This window comes from Carassius carassius, chromosome 39 (assembly GCF_963082965.1).
Source record: "Carassius carassius chromosome 39, fCarCar2.1, whole genome shotgun sequence".
Classification (NCBI taxonomy): domain Eukaryota; kingdom Metazoa; phylum Chordata; class Actinopteri; order Cypriniformes; family Cyprinidae; genus Carassius; species Carassius carassius.
Genome location: NC_081793.1, coordinates 21,096,803 through 21,111,755, shown reverse-complemented (window position 1 = coordinate 21,111,755; position 14,953 = coordinate 21,096,803). Strand labels below are relative to the sequence as shown.

At 39.9% G+C, this 14,953-nt stretch overlaps 1 protein-coding gene across 6 annotated transcripts in view; it reads right to left on the bottom strand.

Moving 5' to 3' along the window:
- LOC132121609 (RNA binding protein fox-1 homolog 3-like) overlaps positions 1-12,939 on the bottom strand; it is a 442,423-nt gene extending 429,484 nt beyond the window's left edge. For 2 of the 6 annotated variants that reach the window (XM_059531194.1, XM_059531195.1), the window contains exon 1: positions 12,556-12,937. The gene's annotated coding sequence lies outside the window, so the exon portion shown is untranslated. Of the gene's footprint in view, positions 1-12,555 lie in introns of all 6 variants that reach the window. The other 4 variants (XM_059531196.1, XM_059531191.1, XM_059531190.1 and 1 more) reach the window with 4 other exon arrangements.
- Positions 12,940-14,953: the final 2,014 nt, after the last annotated feature.

The window sequence follows — 14,953 nt, the reverse complement described above, 5'->3', positions numbered from 1 at the left end:
TTTTGTCACCGATGTAGTCTGCGCTGTTAGCGATTATAGCGTTTAACCTTGTTTTATACAGGCGTTTACCTATCTTGTTTAATAACGTCTTACACATACCCATAGTGTACGCATATACAAGTCTTGTACGTTAGATTAGACTAGTGCGGGTGAGCATTTAGATTTTCCCGCGTTCACTATGATTTAGTAGGTTTCAGTGGCGGCTCGTCGGGTGAGGCAGGGGTCACAGTTTCCCCCAAATTTTGAGTTGAAAATTAGGAAGATTTAATGTTAATAAAATTCACTATTCATTTCAGTTCATGTCTCAGAATGTATATATTTTTGTTTGTAATTTCACAGTTGTAATACCATTACATGAAAGCTCCGCTTTACTATCGCAAATGTGCCGAATCTGCTGATGTAATTACAACCGCTAAGTGAAAAAGAAGGGGAGGGGGAGGCCAGGGGAACCAATCAGCATCGAATGTTCACTTTCAGCGCTGAGGAGTGCTGAGAAAAGTAACATCATAGAGGAGGCTAACCTCCCTTCTGGTATATCAACCAACCATCATAGAGACATAAATTAGATGCTATTAGTTTGAACCTGATTTTATACAGTCTATGGTTTAACGTCTTCCGGAGTGGCTGGGCTGATAATTGACCAAGTATTTATAATGAGTAGCGATATTGAATATATTTTCTTTACGGTTTCTGACTTAAAGCCGCCAAAAAGCCATTTTAAAGTGGTTAAGCAAATAATAATAACAATCGGCAGGGATCCCCAGACCAATACCAATAGTTTGCCTCCTCTATTTTAAAATCCACGAGCCGCCACTGGTTGGTTTATTTCATTTAATATAGTTAATCTAATATAACATCATACTAAGAGTGCAGTTGTTCTCCAGATATTAGCATAACAAATGTGATTTTGATTTTTATAAAAATTTAATAAACAAGAAGTTAATATTAAGTGCATTTTTGGCACCATATTGACTGTTTTAGCTCTATTTCACCAACGAAAAAAGTTGAAAACTAAGCTAGAGCAGTAACAGCACTGTAATTGTGTCTTTGAGAAACACACTGAGGAGGTGTTTCCTAACTGAATGAATCCACTTTTTGAACAAATCAGTCATTGACGTAATAAATTATTATTTTTTGTATTTTCCCCTCTCCTTCACGTCTATACTGATCTCACTATCAATGTTGTGTGAGGGTGTATGCCCAAGAGTGTGTATGCCTTCATTTTGCTAGGCATGGCAAATGTTTTTATACAGTATATTGTGATGAATCAGCTGCCTCCTCCCTGATTGTCACCGGCACCCCGTCCTAAATCGCCGCCCTTCACCAGGCTCCCGACTGGAGTGGGTGTGTGAGAGGAGGGGCGCTGGACGAATCAGGGCTGGCGGCGTGTGATGGGGCACACCTGAAGGAAATGTAGCCTCATCACCGCCGCTGTTTAAAAGCCCAACGCACCTCTCCTCGGGAGACTGGTCTCTTCCCCGTGCATGCACACTGTTGTCTTTGTGGGTCCAGGAAGGGTGCGTTGAGGGACTCCCGCGCCACTAGAGACGCGAGCTCCAGGACCCGCGATCCGGATGGGAACTGCACCCGTTTACAGGGCCGTCGGGCCAGGATGCCGGGCCATCCATCCCATGCCAGCACCGCGGCCAACGATAGTGATGCGGCCGCTAGAGAAAGCCGCCGCCCCTCGCGCCCCGGACCGAAGAGGGGAGCGCATGCGGCCGCCGGACTCCGCCCCTTACCTGGACCCTTCCTCCCTGAACACTGCCCGACCCACACGAACCCCGCAGCACGACGAGGACACCAGATTCCCTGTTTATTTTGGACACCCTTCCCCTTTGGCCACCTTTATCCCCTCTTTTATTTGATTTTCTGTTAATAAAATCCTCTCCGTGGTCTGATGCCAAGCCCCCTGTGTCTGTCTTGTGCTCCTCCCGCCACAGTGGTGGAGCATGCGGGCAAGGCGGAGCCTAGACAGCGCAGTTGGGAAACATCTGGTGACGTCACTCCCTCTCGCTTGCAAACGTTCGCGAGAACCCAGGACTGGGATGTAGGAAAACCAGGGACAGCCTCCCAGCCACAAAAGGGGTAAGTGACTTCTCTGTTATTGTCATTTTACCCGGTGGTTGGTTGAGGCTGTCACTAAAACCTGGTTTCTCTGTCCCTGTTCCGGCGCGCTGCGAGAGGGAGAACCGCCCGGAGAGGAATCCCCGCCCACTCCGACCGTTTGGAGCCTGGTTGAGGATGGTAGCACTCCCGTGTGGGCGGCGCCCTTATGACGGGGATGTCGCTTGGGAGGGGGAATGTGACGAGTCAGCTGCCTCCTCCCTGATTGTCACCAGAACCCCGTCCTAAATCGCCGCCCTTCACCAGGCTCCCGACTGGAGTGGGTGTGTGAGAGGAGGGGCGCTGGACGAGTCAGTGCTGGCGGCGTGTGATGGGGCACACCTGAAGGAAATGTAGCCTCATCACCGCCGCTGTTTTAAAGCCCAACGCGCCTCTCCTCCATAGACCGGTCAATTTTGCCTGTTTTATTTGTGTCCCCTTCAAAACTTACTTGTGAGAAATGTTATGTTTATTGTCCCCCCCAACATTTAGATGAGATTTTCGCCCCTGCGTATATTCAATTTTAACTGGTGCATATACATACAAAATATATTTCAGCCAATAACAGATTTTATATTTATATTGTCAGGGATCTGGAAGGAGGACGCAATTGCAGTGAGAAATAAGGTTTTGTTGACAAGAAAGACTAATACAAGAGGGTAGTGACATGCACAATAGATACCACAACAGGAACAGTAAACAAACCGTTAGAGAAGGCCACTGGGAAAGCTTCAGGAAACAACTGGCAGAATACTTTGGCAACAGAGGGGGCAGCAAGACCAGGCTGATGGAGAAGACCACACAAGGCACCATAGAGCGGAGCTCAGACACTTGTTGACGACCGACTCTGAAACCGACCAAGTGCCAGGCAGGTAGAACCAGGGCAGGACACAAGACTAGACAGGACAAAGCTTCACAAAAACACAAATTAAACTCAAGACAAGGAAAAAATATAAAACAATGAATGAACTAATAAAAGGTTAAGTAACAAAATAAGAAATTACCAATTTAACCAACTTAGAGAATTTCAAACAAAACTAAGAATCAGGGCTAGAAAATCTAAATAGATAATTACAAATAAAAAACAAACAACAAACATATTACTAAAACAAGGAGCAAGACAAAAACATGGAACTACAAGGACTAGACTAAACACAAGACCAACTAGGCAGGGAGACACGGACACATATCCAGCCACATCCAAGAACAGAGACCAAGACAGTGACAGGGGATGAAAATGGCAAAGAACCAGCAAACACAAAAGGGTAAGGGGCACTATAATAGGGAGGGAAATACATGATGGACAGGTGAGCACAATTGGACTAACCAGGCTAACAAGAGGGTGTGGTAGAAAGGAAACAAGGAGGAGGGGCTAAAGGAGCACATGGCCGAGAAAACCATTACCAAGGCCATGTGCTGACACTAGACACAAGAAACAAAACATAAAACAAAGTGACAGTGCAAAACCCTGACATATATATTATTGTTTTTGACATTTTTAATTCTCTTTTATTTTTATACTTTTATTTTCCATTTAGACTAATATTTAGTAATGTTATTATTTGTGTTTTAGCAATATATTAAAAAAAGAATCTTGCTGAACAACATAGCTAGTGTCAACATGTTTATAGCTACTGTAGATAGCTGAATAACACCACATCCGGTTTAATGGCACAACTCCCTTGAGTACTGAGGCTTGTTACCACCATAATGGTGCAGAAATGCAGGTTAAGCATGTACAACAGGGAGATGTTTGCATCTTCGCACTTAGGTTAGGTGTATTTCTATACCTAAGGTTAATATATATATATATATATATATATTTAGATTTAATTTATTTTATTTCAGTTTATCATTTTAGTTTTCATTTATTTCCAGTTAGTAATTTCAGTGCTTGATTATTCATCTAATATTTATATTGTATTTTTCAGCTTTAATTATTTCAATTCATATTAATAATATATTTAATTAATATAAATATTACTGGATGCATATTGATTGGGTAAACCTTACTTGGTAAACTTACAAGAGCATCTAGTCAAGTAACTGTGCAGCTGAAATCTGAATAAAGATCTCTAAACTGTAGTGCCAAAAAAAAAAAGCTGTGCCAAGACTTAAAATGCAAGGTTTAAATTTTTTCTTCTCCTTATTGTCTTTTTTGTATTGTCTAAAGATGTATTTTTCTTGCTCCTGATTCCAAAGAAAACAAAAAGATGCATGATTTGCTCATGTTGCCACATTATAAACATAAATATTATGTTATGTTTAGACGATAAATCAATACCAACACACAAACACACACACACACACACACATACACATCTTGCACACACGTGTTCAGTGTTTGTTTCTCTGTTGTGTTCAGTCAGCATGTCTGTATGTGTTAAGTCACTGTGAATTTTTGTTGACAGCACCTTTCTGGGTCCCCCCCCCCCCTCTCTCTCTTTCTCTCTCTACCTCTCTTTCTCAGCGAACACTCACACTGGCCATTTTTCACCTCTCATGGATGTGTAGTGTTCCGAACAGTAAGTGCGAGTCTCCAGAGTGTTTAAGGCCAGACCTGGCTGCCATGCGGGGAAGGGACGGTCCACTGGAGTATGGGATCTGCTGCAGATGCACTGGCCGCTGCCAGTCGACTGCTCCTCATGCTGGGGTGGGTCAAAGCCAGCACTCACTAACAACCTGACCATCTGTCATCCCTTGTGCTAAGCTACACTTACAGCTCACAGGTGTGACTGGACAAATTGAACACACCTTTACATCTCTATTGATAAAAAGGATATGGCTGATTATGTCCAAAGTGCCTTTAAATAGTTTACCAAAGAAATTTACATTTATATTGTCATAAAACTGTATGTCTTCATCTGTGTAACATAAAAGAAAATATAAAGTCTCAAAACAGAATATTTTTTTTTCATACACTAGAAGTCAATGGTCACCAAAATGGTTTGGTTATCAATATTTTTCAAAATATCTTCTTTGAAGTACATCACATACTGTAGGTTTGAAACAAAATGAGGGGGAGTATATGATGACATCATATTTTTGGGTAATGCCACCAAGAAGATATTTTCTAAGTAGGAACAGGCAAATAATTAGAGCTTCTATCCACTTAAATAGAGAAAAAAAACAATCTCTAATATATATATTAGCATTAAGTATTTTCTCATTCTCATTAATTTTTCTGAGTTGTTTCTGAGTTCTGTAGGATATACTGTAATGAAAGTTTGAAAGGTACAGGGCACAAAATTATATACAAACAATAAATAAATATGCATGACAAGTGAAGACTAATTTGGAGCGGGAAAAAAGACCCTGAGCTGGCTCTTCCTAATTAAATGGCCAAAAAGACTCAAAAATCAGTCTCAAACTCATACATTATCATTTTTTTTAATCTGTCTAGTCTTGGCTGAGTTTCCCAAAGCATCATGAGACTAATGTAGAAAGTAGAAACCACTGGCGTCTTAGTCTCACAAAGCTTTTGGGAAAAACAGCCCAAACAAATTCAATGATTTGTAACATCTGACTCAATCACTAAACCATTACCTTCAATCAAGAGCCACTCAAAATGAACAGAGAACTGCAAATATACTTAAAGAATTGTTAATAGCATCGTTAAGGCTCCAGAATCACTGAGAAGTATCAGAATTCAGAGTTTCATTTAATTAAATTTCATTTACATCCCATTCAAACTGCGTCTAATGTTTTTTATCTTATTGCTCTTCTGATACCTTCATACGCCAATGATTATACCATTAATAACAACAAACAGGAAAGTGTCTTGTAGAGAGTGTAAGGTTGTGTAAAAATCTAGAGGATAATTGTGCTGCTCAACCCATCAGACAAGAGAGTTTACGTTCCCTGCTGCCCATGCTAGCTCTTTTACCAACTAACACCAGTTCACCCATTTTCTCCTCTCTTACCTCAGGACAGTTCCCCCCGCCCCCATTCAATCTCCCTATCTTCCCGCCGCAGCACTCTAAAAACCTGCCACGGCCGCACAACAGATCATGCCAGCATGAAAGCCGTACCCCCGTCCTTATTACAGCAGCTTCCACAGCGCTCTAATCACTGCCACCAGACCCAGCACAGAGAGAGAAAAAGAGAGTGAGTGTTCACTAATGGCCAGGGTCTGTGTGTCCGCGACGGCTGCTGTTAACTAGCTTTTCTGCCTGTTTTGGTGGATTCGGGAGACGCAAGAATGTCTGTCCAGAGGCCAAAGGCGACTGTATTCCTCCCTTGACACACAATGATAACCAATGCTCTCGCAGGACCAACGGTGCCCTGCGCACACACATATACACGCACACAAAATCCAACATCAAACGGTCTGTGGATAAAGCTGGTCTTTCCCCCAGCCAGTTTGCTTTTTTATTTCCCCCCTCTGTGAAGCAGAGGAAATTGTTGGCTAAGCTGTCTTTTGTCAGGGCGTTTCAGAGGCACAGTCCAAACACTGGTCCCTCATTTCGCAGCTCCGGTGTACCGTTTAGAACACAGTTTGTACATTCAGTGGAAACGTTAAAACCCCTAAACAGGTGTTGCTGTGATGTTTTCCTTCCTTATGATATTGTATACTGTACTTGCTCCATTCCTCACTTCACAGCAGTTAGTGTGAGGGAGTTTTTTTCAGTCGGGAATCTCAGGGATAGCACTAGTATTATCCAGTCTAGGACCACACAATCTCTGTGAGTCTGACTATCAAAGCTGTTCCTTGGAGGGCATGGATTCGACTGCTATGGTCTTGGCAGTCGCATATGGAAATATTGCCTAGCTGAATACTGATGGATTACACTAGAGCTGTCATCAACACACGTCGCCAAAGGTTGTTGCTGCTGCTAAATGCATTTTTAAAGCTTTCCTTTGAGCCTGGCTCCCTTTAAACTTCCACAATTTGATAAAAAAAAAAAAAAAGATTTTTAAACACAATTTTTAAAAGTAAACAAATGGGTGATGAGTCTAGTTCATAATATTCTTTTTCTTTTTTATTGAACCCTTTTGGGCAAAGCTGCATTTATTTGGTCAAAAATATTTATTACAATTTAAAATAACTTTATTCTAATTTAATATACTTTAAACTGTAATCTATTCCTGAGCTGAATTTTATAATATACTGAATTTTTCTAATATACTGATTTGGTACACAAGAAACATTTATTATTATTATCAATGTTGAAAAGAGCTGTGCTGCTTAATATTTTTTATGGAAACTTTGACATTTTTGTTTCAGGATTCTTTAATGAATCATTAAAAAAACCAGCATATCTATAATGTAATATGTGATCAATGCATGCTTGCAGAATAAAAGTATTAGGTGTATAAATATTTAAAATTCAGAAGCATAAACAGCCCCGATTCTAGCTGCGCTGCATCATCATTGCAGCTAATAAATACACAAAAATATAAATGGATTTCTAAAAAATGTCCAACTTCTATTAAAATATGTTTGCAAATATTTGTAACAGGTGCTCAATGGTGTGAATGCTTTGAGTGACAGCACTTCCGGTGGCTTTCTAAACAGACAGATTATCAAACAGAAGGCCTTTAATGTAGCTTCATCCAAAAATATGAGCAGCATGACAAGTTATGACAAGAAGATGAGTCACTGTTTCCGGACCCACCGATCACTCTGAACTTCAAACACATAAATCTTGTGTCTTATCTAAACTCTGTTTTAAAGGGTTTAAAAATAATAATAATATAAAGCAATTATCAGCTGACTGCAAGCATAGTGTCTGTTGTATACACAGACAGCCAATAGATGTCTGTTATGGAACCTGCAAAAGGATTGCAATGCAAAACCTACAGTCTGTTATTATAAATTTAAAACATTAGCAGTTTTTTATGTTTTTTTTTTTTTTTAACAAAAGCCTTTAAAAGCAAGGCGAACAAATGTTGGTATGCCGTCTTCATGTACTCTAACTAAACCTTAATAAAGGAAACCATAAGAGTAAACTGGTGTGAACGGGTGGGTTGTAGCAGTAGTACAAAGTGTAAGAGTGTGACAGATTTATCTCCCCTCGCTCAGGCTGGATGAGAGGGGCTCATAAATAAACAGGGAGACGGGAGTGAAAGCTCTCCATTGAACATAAACAAGTAGGTCCTTTAGTCCTGCATCAGTCACTCGTCGGGCGACTGTGACACCGAGGGGTCCAAGGTGAGGTCAGGGTGGCTCCCTTTAACCCTGATATTATATATCATAATACATATAAGCATGAATGTACATATATGTTTTTGAGCCTTGTATATTAAATGGTTGTGAAGGTAGATATAAAATGGGGAAACAGAGGGTGTGCAATCAAGACAAAACAGTCTGGACTTGACCCTACATTCCCATGGGAACACTATTGCCCTTGTTCACCATACCACCTGTTTATCACTATAAAGCAGAAGAGAGACCATAGAAAATACTGAATAAATTGGATATGCCAGATTAAACCCTGGTCATATACGCACTAAATGTGCAAACAAAAATCACACAGAAAATGCCCACGCATAAAGCAAAAAAGCTGCTTTTTGATACAATATTGAGTGTGTTTGTTGAAAAAGTTGAAAAAAAATCATTTTCTCCATAGGGAAACAGAACTTTAGTAATATTGTACAAATAGTTCAAGGAAGACAACCATGAGCTCTGATGATGGTAAACACTTCAGGAGAAGTACACATGTCAATATTTTTAACAAATTTCTAACATCTTGTACTTTTGTGCTTATTAGACAAAGTCAATAGTTTTATATCGTACCATCATTATTGATTTGATTCATCATTTGCAGTGTTTTATGGGATATTGGATAAAAGTTGCAGTTTTTTAGCTTTGCATGAATTTGTCTGATTTTTCAAAACGTTTATAGAATCAAATCATGTGAATCATTTAGAGCTGTTTTTTTTTTCAAGGTTTAAAACTCTTTACTGAATTGCTACATACTGAAAAACTGCTTAAATCCCTGTGGAGAAAATAAATGAATATACGCAGCTGATAGACAAAAAGGCCAGTCGCCTTATACTGACTGCCATGATTTTTCAACAAGCATTCATGTTCAATTAAGAATTTTCTCATTGAGACAATAGCTATTTTTGTACCCCAGACAGACAATAAATGGTCATATATATATACACACACTAACAAATAAAAGGTTTTAAAGTCACTTTATATAATTAATTTAGTTCTAGTAACTATGAGTCACTCTTCTGGCAACTAAAATATTCTCTGTGTAACTTAACTGGCTTACTGCCAAATATATAAGAACTGCTAGTCTAGTCTCCCAATGTGATAAAATGGACTTGATCTGGCAGCAATTATGACATTCTTTGATAGTATAAAACTCTTCATAATTTCTGTTAGATGGCCCTTCACAACTGCTATAATATCTCTATTGAATGCCTAAAAATTATTTACCTGTCAAGCACTTCTTATTCTCACAGAAGGGCTGAAAGAACTATATGAATATTGAGGAGCAAACATTAAAAAATAGGTCTCTGAAAAGTGATACAGAGTCTTACCTTATGTCCTTTACACATATCACTTTATTGGCTTTTGAATTTGGCAGAAAAGCCTCATACTTTCAATATAAATATAATTATATAAATATAAAATTTGACATTGATGATTGTTTTTTTCCGGCTGTGTGGTTGCTTTTTATAGAACTTAGAAGAGTTCACCTAAAAGCCATCACTGGCATTTATTACACAGATGCTAACTTCTATGTAGCTCATTCTGACAGGAGCATTCAACACAAAATCCTTTAACAAAAAACCCAGAGTCTCACGCTGGGATAGAGTTAAGTAACATGCCAATTTTACGTTGAAATCAAGAAGCTTGGTAAAAAAGCTCATTTCATGTTAGGGCTACACTCTTTGCCAACATATGGATGAATGAAATCTGCATTCACAAGCTATGAACCTTTCTGACCATGTGGTTCACACATCTCATACCATTTTTTTCATTTGACATGCGCCTCAGCAGGAAATTGTCATCATATCGAGAAACGGCACAGTAGTCAAGCCTAATGGTGAAATCACACAAGTGCAGACACACCGGAGAGTGAGAAAAGGAGAGAAAAAAGGTGGAGAGCTCGATTAACTGCCAGAAGATGTTGGTTTCTATTTGATTGTCATAGTAGTTGTGCAGTAGTAGTAAAATACTTTATTGCAATATCAGGACATAAAAATAAGAATGGGCAACTGGCAAAAGAGTTTCAGGACAGTTAAGAGAACTCATCCCCATCCTACTGGGCAAGTATTTACTCTCTTATTTTCCAATAATTTGTTAATCATGTATTTGAAGGTAAAAATCTAGCTGACTTACTAGAATTACTAGGACTTCAGTAAAAACAATTAAACAAAACAGCAAGGTTTTGACTATGCCACACTTTACCAGCAAACATCTAAATATATTATTCTGATATAAAAATTATCCTGATAAAAATGTTTTTATTGCAGCTATTATTGCAACAACATATTTATTTTTTTTTTTTTTAAACTGTTTTAATTAATATATTTGTGGAAAGAACATGCTCAATAAAACCTTCATATATTTTCTTATATATTGCAAACATGTTTATTGCAGCTATTACTGCAAATAAAAAAAAACATTTATTTGAAATATACACACACACACACACACACACACAGACATGTGTTTTTTATAAAAGATGTTAAATACAATCATAGTATATTTTCCTGATACATTGCAAAAAAGAAGTTTATTGCAGCATTACTGCAAATTACAAAAAATATTGACAATTGTTTTTTTTGTTTTGTTTGTTTGTTTGTTTTTTTGAAAATGATGAAAGGGCAAGTAAAAATCTACTGGCAAGCAAAGTAAAGAAAATGTCCTCTGTGTGCACATGTAAAATTGATTTCTTGGTGGCTTTGATCTCCTATGTGCTAGACAGTAGTCATCACAGCAAATATCCAGGCAGTGCAAAAACAGCATGCAATAGAAATGTAAAGAATACATATACTACACAACAGGCAATCAACACAAATAAGATAAGAATGTGAGCCTGTAAAAAGTATGTTTAAGTACAATTCTGCGCAGACTATGAAATTATGCGTAGGAATATATAGACTATAAATATACACTATTCAGGTGCAAAGTTTAGATGTGTGGTGGAGAAATGAAAAGCAACTAGCTACCAATACAACTTAGTACTGTATGTAAACTGCCAAGAAACTATTCTTTAGTCTATCCTTTGATGGCTTATGTAGAGCAGTAGCTATAACTTACAGTTCTACATTCCATTCAATATTTTATAAAGATCAAAGAAAATGTATAAATAAAACTATTTCCAAAGAATTTTTGGAATAAAATAATGTTATAAATAATGTCAACATACTGTATCATATGGTATTTATATATAGGTTAACTTATTCACCATTTTCAATAAAATGAATAATAATAATAATAACAATTAAAATGTTATATTAAGCTCATATTTACCCTTACAACAAAAAGAACTCCTGAAAGCCATTTGAACGGCTTCACTTTGTTTCCAGGCTGTTCACAGACTAAGGGTAACACTGTGTTCTCGCTTTAGTTGTCAGCTATGCTACACTGCTTGAGCAAACCGTCACAAGCAAGTCGAATGTGACACACTGTTCTCTGTCTCACTGTCTATATCTCTTTCTCTCTCACTCTCTGGCCAGTCATCCAGAGAGGAGGCAAACCTCACACTTTCTTCTCATCCAGCACTCAACAACACACAAAACAAAAAAACAAAAATTCTACACTGCAACACACAGTAAAGGCTAATATGTGTCAACAGCACACCCAAATGATAAAACGAAGATTACACAGATACACAAAAGGAATTATGCTAAAACACAATATATTACTATTATTTTACATTTCTTTCTTTATTTAGCCGTGAACTCCACACAAATGTGTGGCAAAGAATCCTTAATTCCTAAAGAATCCTTAAGACATTCTTTTCAAAGGTAATTCGAAGTAAACAATAGCACCATTTCACACTGTCCTTTTGGATTAAAATGAATAATTTAAAAATATGGTTGACACTCATTATGATGATATATTTTCGTCTTCTAATATATAAGGTATATATAACTGCAAGAATTCTGAGGTACACTGTGACGGATAAGTCCCCTGTTTAAGGAATAAATGAAGAGGGAGATGTACTTCTGAATAACGCGTGTGAGAAAACACAAATCTCCACATGCAATTCTGGACGCATTAAGTGCCACTTAAATTTATGAAGCACCGAGATTGCCAGAGGATATTTGTTTCATCAAAATGAAACCAATTATTGAGGGCAAATCTTAACAACCAACCTGATGTCAAACGCAGAGAATAAAGAGTTTAACCAAAACAGCAGCTGACAACACACCTGTCTTTATTCGAATACAACAATTAAAGAGTTTGTATGCTGTTTGCATGTAGGCGTGAGTGTGTGCCAGTGTGTGGAAGTAAAAGTAAGAGACTCGTGTACTCACAGTTTGAGCTGTCAGGTCACTCAGGTCTGGTGCTGTATCACAGGCTCATCTTTTCACTGTTTATCCCACCATAGGACAGACAGAAAGAGAGAGAGTGAGAGAGACAGAGAGAGATGGGGGGGGGGTATTTTCTTTTCTTCAGCTCTGTTCACACAAGTACAACTGAAAAGAGAGGTAGGGAAAAAAAAGAGAGAGAGAAAGTAGGATGATTTTCGATGCAATCTGGTTGGCGGTCCTGCTACAAAGCGAGCGTCAGATTCAGTAGTGCTGCTTCTTTGGCGTGCCGCGCGTGTCTTTACACATAGCTGAGAGCCCGGTGCGGTCAACCACACGCGTCTGTGGTGTGTGTATGTGTGTTTACGTTCACACAAGCGGTGGAGGAGTGTGTGTGTGTGTTGGGGAGGGTGCTTGGGCTTTCACTCACTGGCTGAGCCTTACACTGTAAGAACACATCAGAGATAGAGAGAGGGAGAGATGGGGGTGGGAGGGACAGACAGGGAAGAAAAAGGAGGAGGAGAGACAGAACGTGGAGGTGGAGAGGATGCACTGACAGTTTCACACGAGCCCTTCTTAGAAGGCTCCGACCGCTAACACAGGCTGACAAGTACTGAACGATAGAGACGAGAGGCAGCTAGTCCTCTATTCTTTTCCCCATCGCTCCATCAATCTCTAACCCGCACTAAATTTATACTTCCCCACAGCAATACATACAGGCACATGCACATTCTCCAATCATATATATATTTTTGTCTTGTACTGCAATAAAACCATGCTTGCAGTAAAATTTGGTCACCATATACAAATACACTTGATGTTTGATCTATACCATGCAATTTCCACATTTTTATGCTTATCAATGGGAAGTGGCCCGGAAGGTTTAAAAACAATATAAAACCCAAATACAGTTCATCAAAGAGTTTCAGTATTCTATTCTGGGAAACGTCGTTAACTGATTAAGGATTGTAACGACTGGGTGAAGGAGTGGCAGGAAGCAAGTGCGAGATTAATGATATTTAATGAAGACAATGATACAGACAGTACTTGAGACGCCAACAACGCTAGGAGGAATGCACAGTCCAAGATGGTGGTGATGAGTGACGAATCCGGAAGATGGAGGTGAGTAGGCAGCAGGAGAGGGTGACACAGGAACTGCGGGGAAGCGAGCCGAAGGTAAATGGTGTTGCTTGGTGGTGGGTTGCGTAGAGTGGACGGGGTTCCTGGGAGAGACGGACATCCAACGCAGAAACACACAAGAAAGCAAAGCATAGGTCATAAACATGAAACAATGCTCTCACGAATGCTAGACAAGCCAATATATAGGGATGAGTAATGAGTGACAGCTGTTGCTGATGACAATTAATGGAGACACCCACAAACTAATCAGTGCTGACGCGTAACACACAGACTTCACCCACAAAGTGCAAAACCCAGAGATCACGGTTTACCAACCGTGACAGTACCCCCCCCCCCCCCCCCCCCTCCCCCCCCCCCTCTAAGAACGCCTCCTGGAGTTCCCAGAAGGGCCTACGTGTTGATTGTAATCATCAATAAGGGAGTGATCCAGTATGTTCCTAGCAGGTGCCCAACTCCTCTCCTCCGGACCGTAACCTTCCTAGTCCACCAAGTACTGGAATCCTTGTCCCCTCCGTGTCGAGTCCAGAATACGATTAACCAAATAGGTCGGTTCCCCATCTACGAGACGCGGCGGTGAAACCGGGGTAGGCGGATTAATACGTGAATAAAACATGGGTTTAATTTTAGACACATGGAAGGCGGTATGTATTCTCCTGTACGCTGGAGGTAGTTTGAGGTGGACTGTCACCGGACTAATGATCTTGGTGACAGTAAACGGGCCAATGAACTTTGGAGCTAATTTGTAAGAAACGGAACGGAGAGGAATATTGCTAGTAGAAAGCCATACTTTTTGACCCACGACGTAAACGGGAGGCTTTGACCGTTAGCGATCGGCCTTGGCCTTAGTGCGCTCCCTCATCCAGAGCAGAGTCTTGCGGGCTCTAGTCCAGGTGCGGTGGCACCTCTGGACAAATGCGTGAGCGGAGGGGACCGTGACTTCAGATTCCAGACTAGGAAAAGCTGGTGGTTGGTAACCTACGCTGCACTGAAATGGAGAGAGGCCCGTGACTGACACTGGTAATGAATTGTGAGCGTACTCCACCATAGAGAGTTGTTAGCTCCAGGAAGGAGGATTCTTGGAGACCAAACATCGCAACGTTCTCTCTAAATCTTGGTTGGCTCGCTCAGACTGCCCGTTACTCTGGGGATGATAACCTAGCAATTTACAAAATTCCTTCCAAAATTTGGATACGAATTGGGATCCCCTGTCAGAAACCACGTCTATCGGAAGGCCATGTAACCGAAAGACGTGATCTAGGACAGT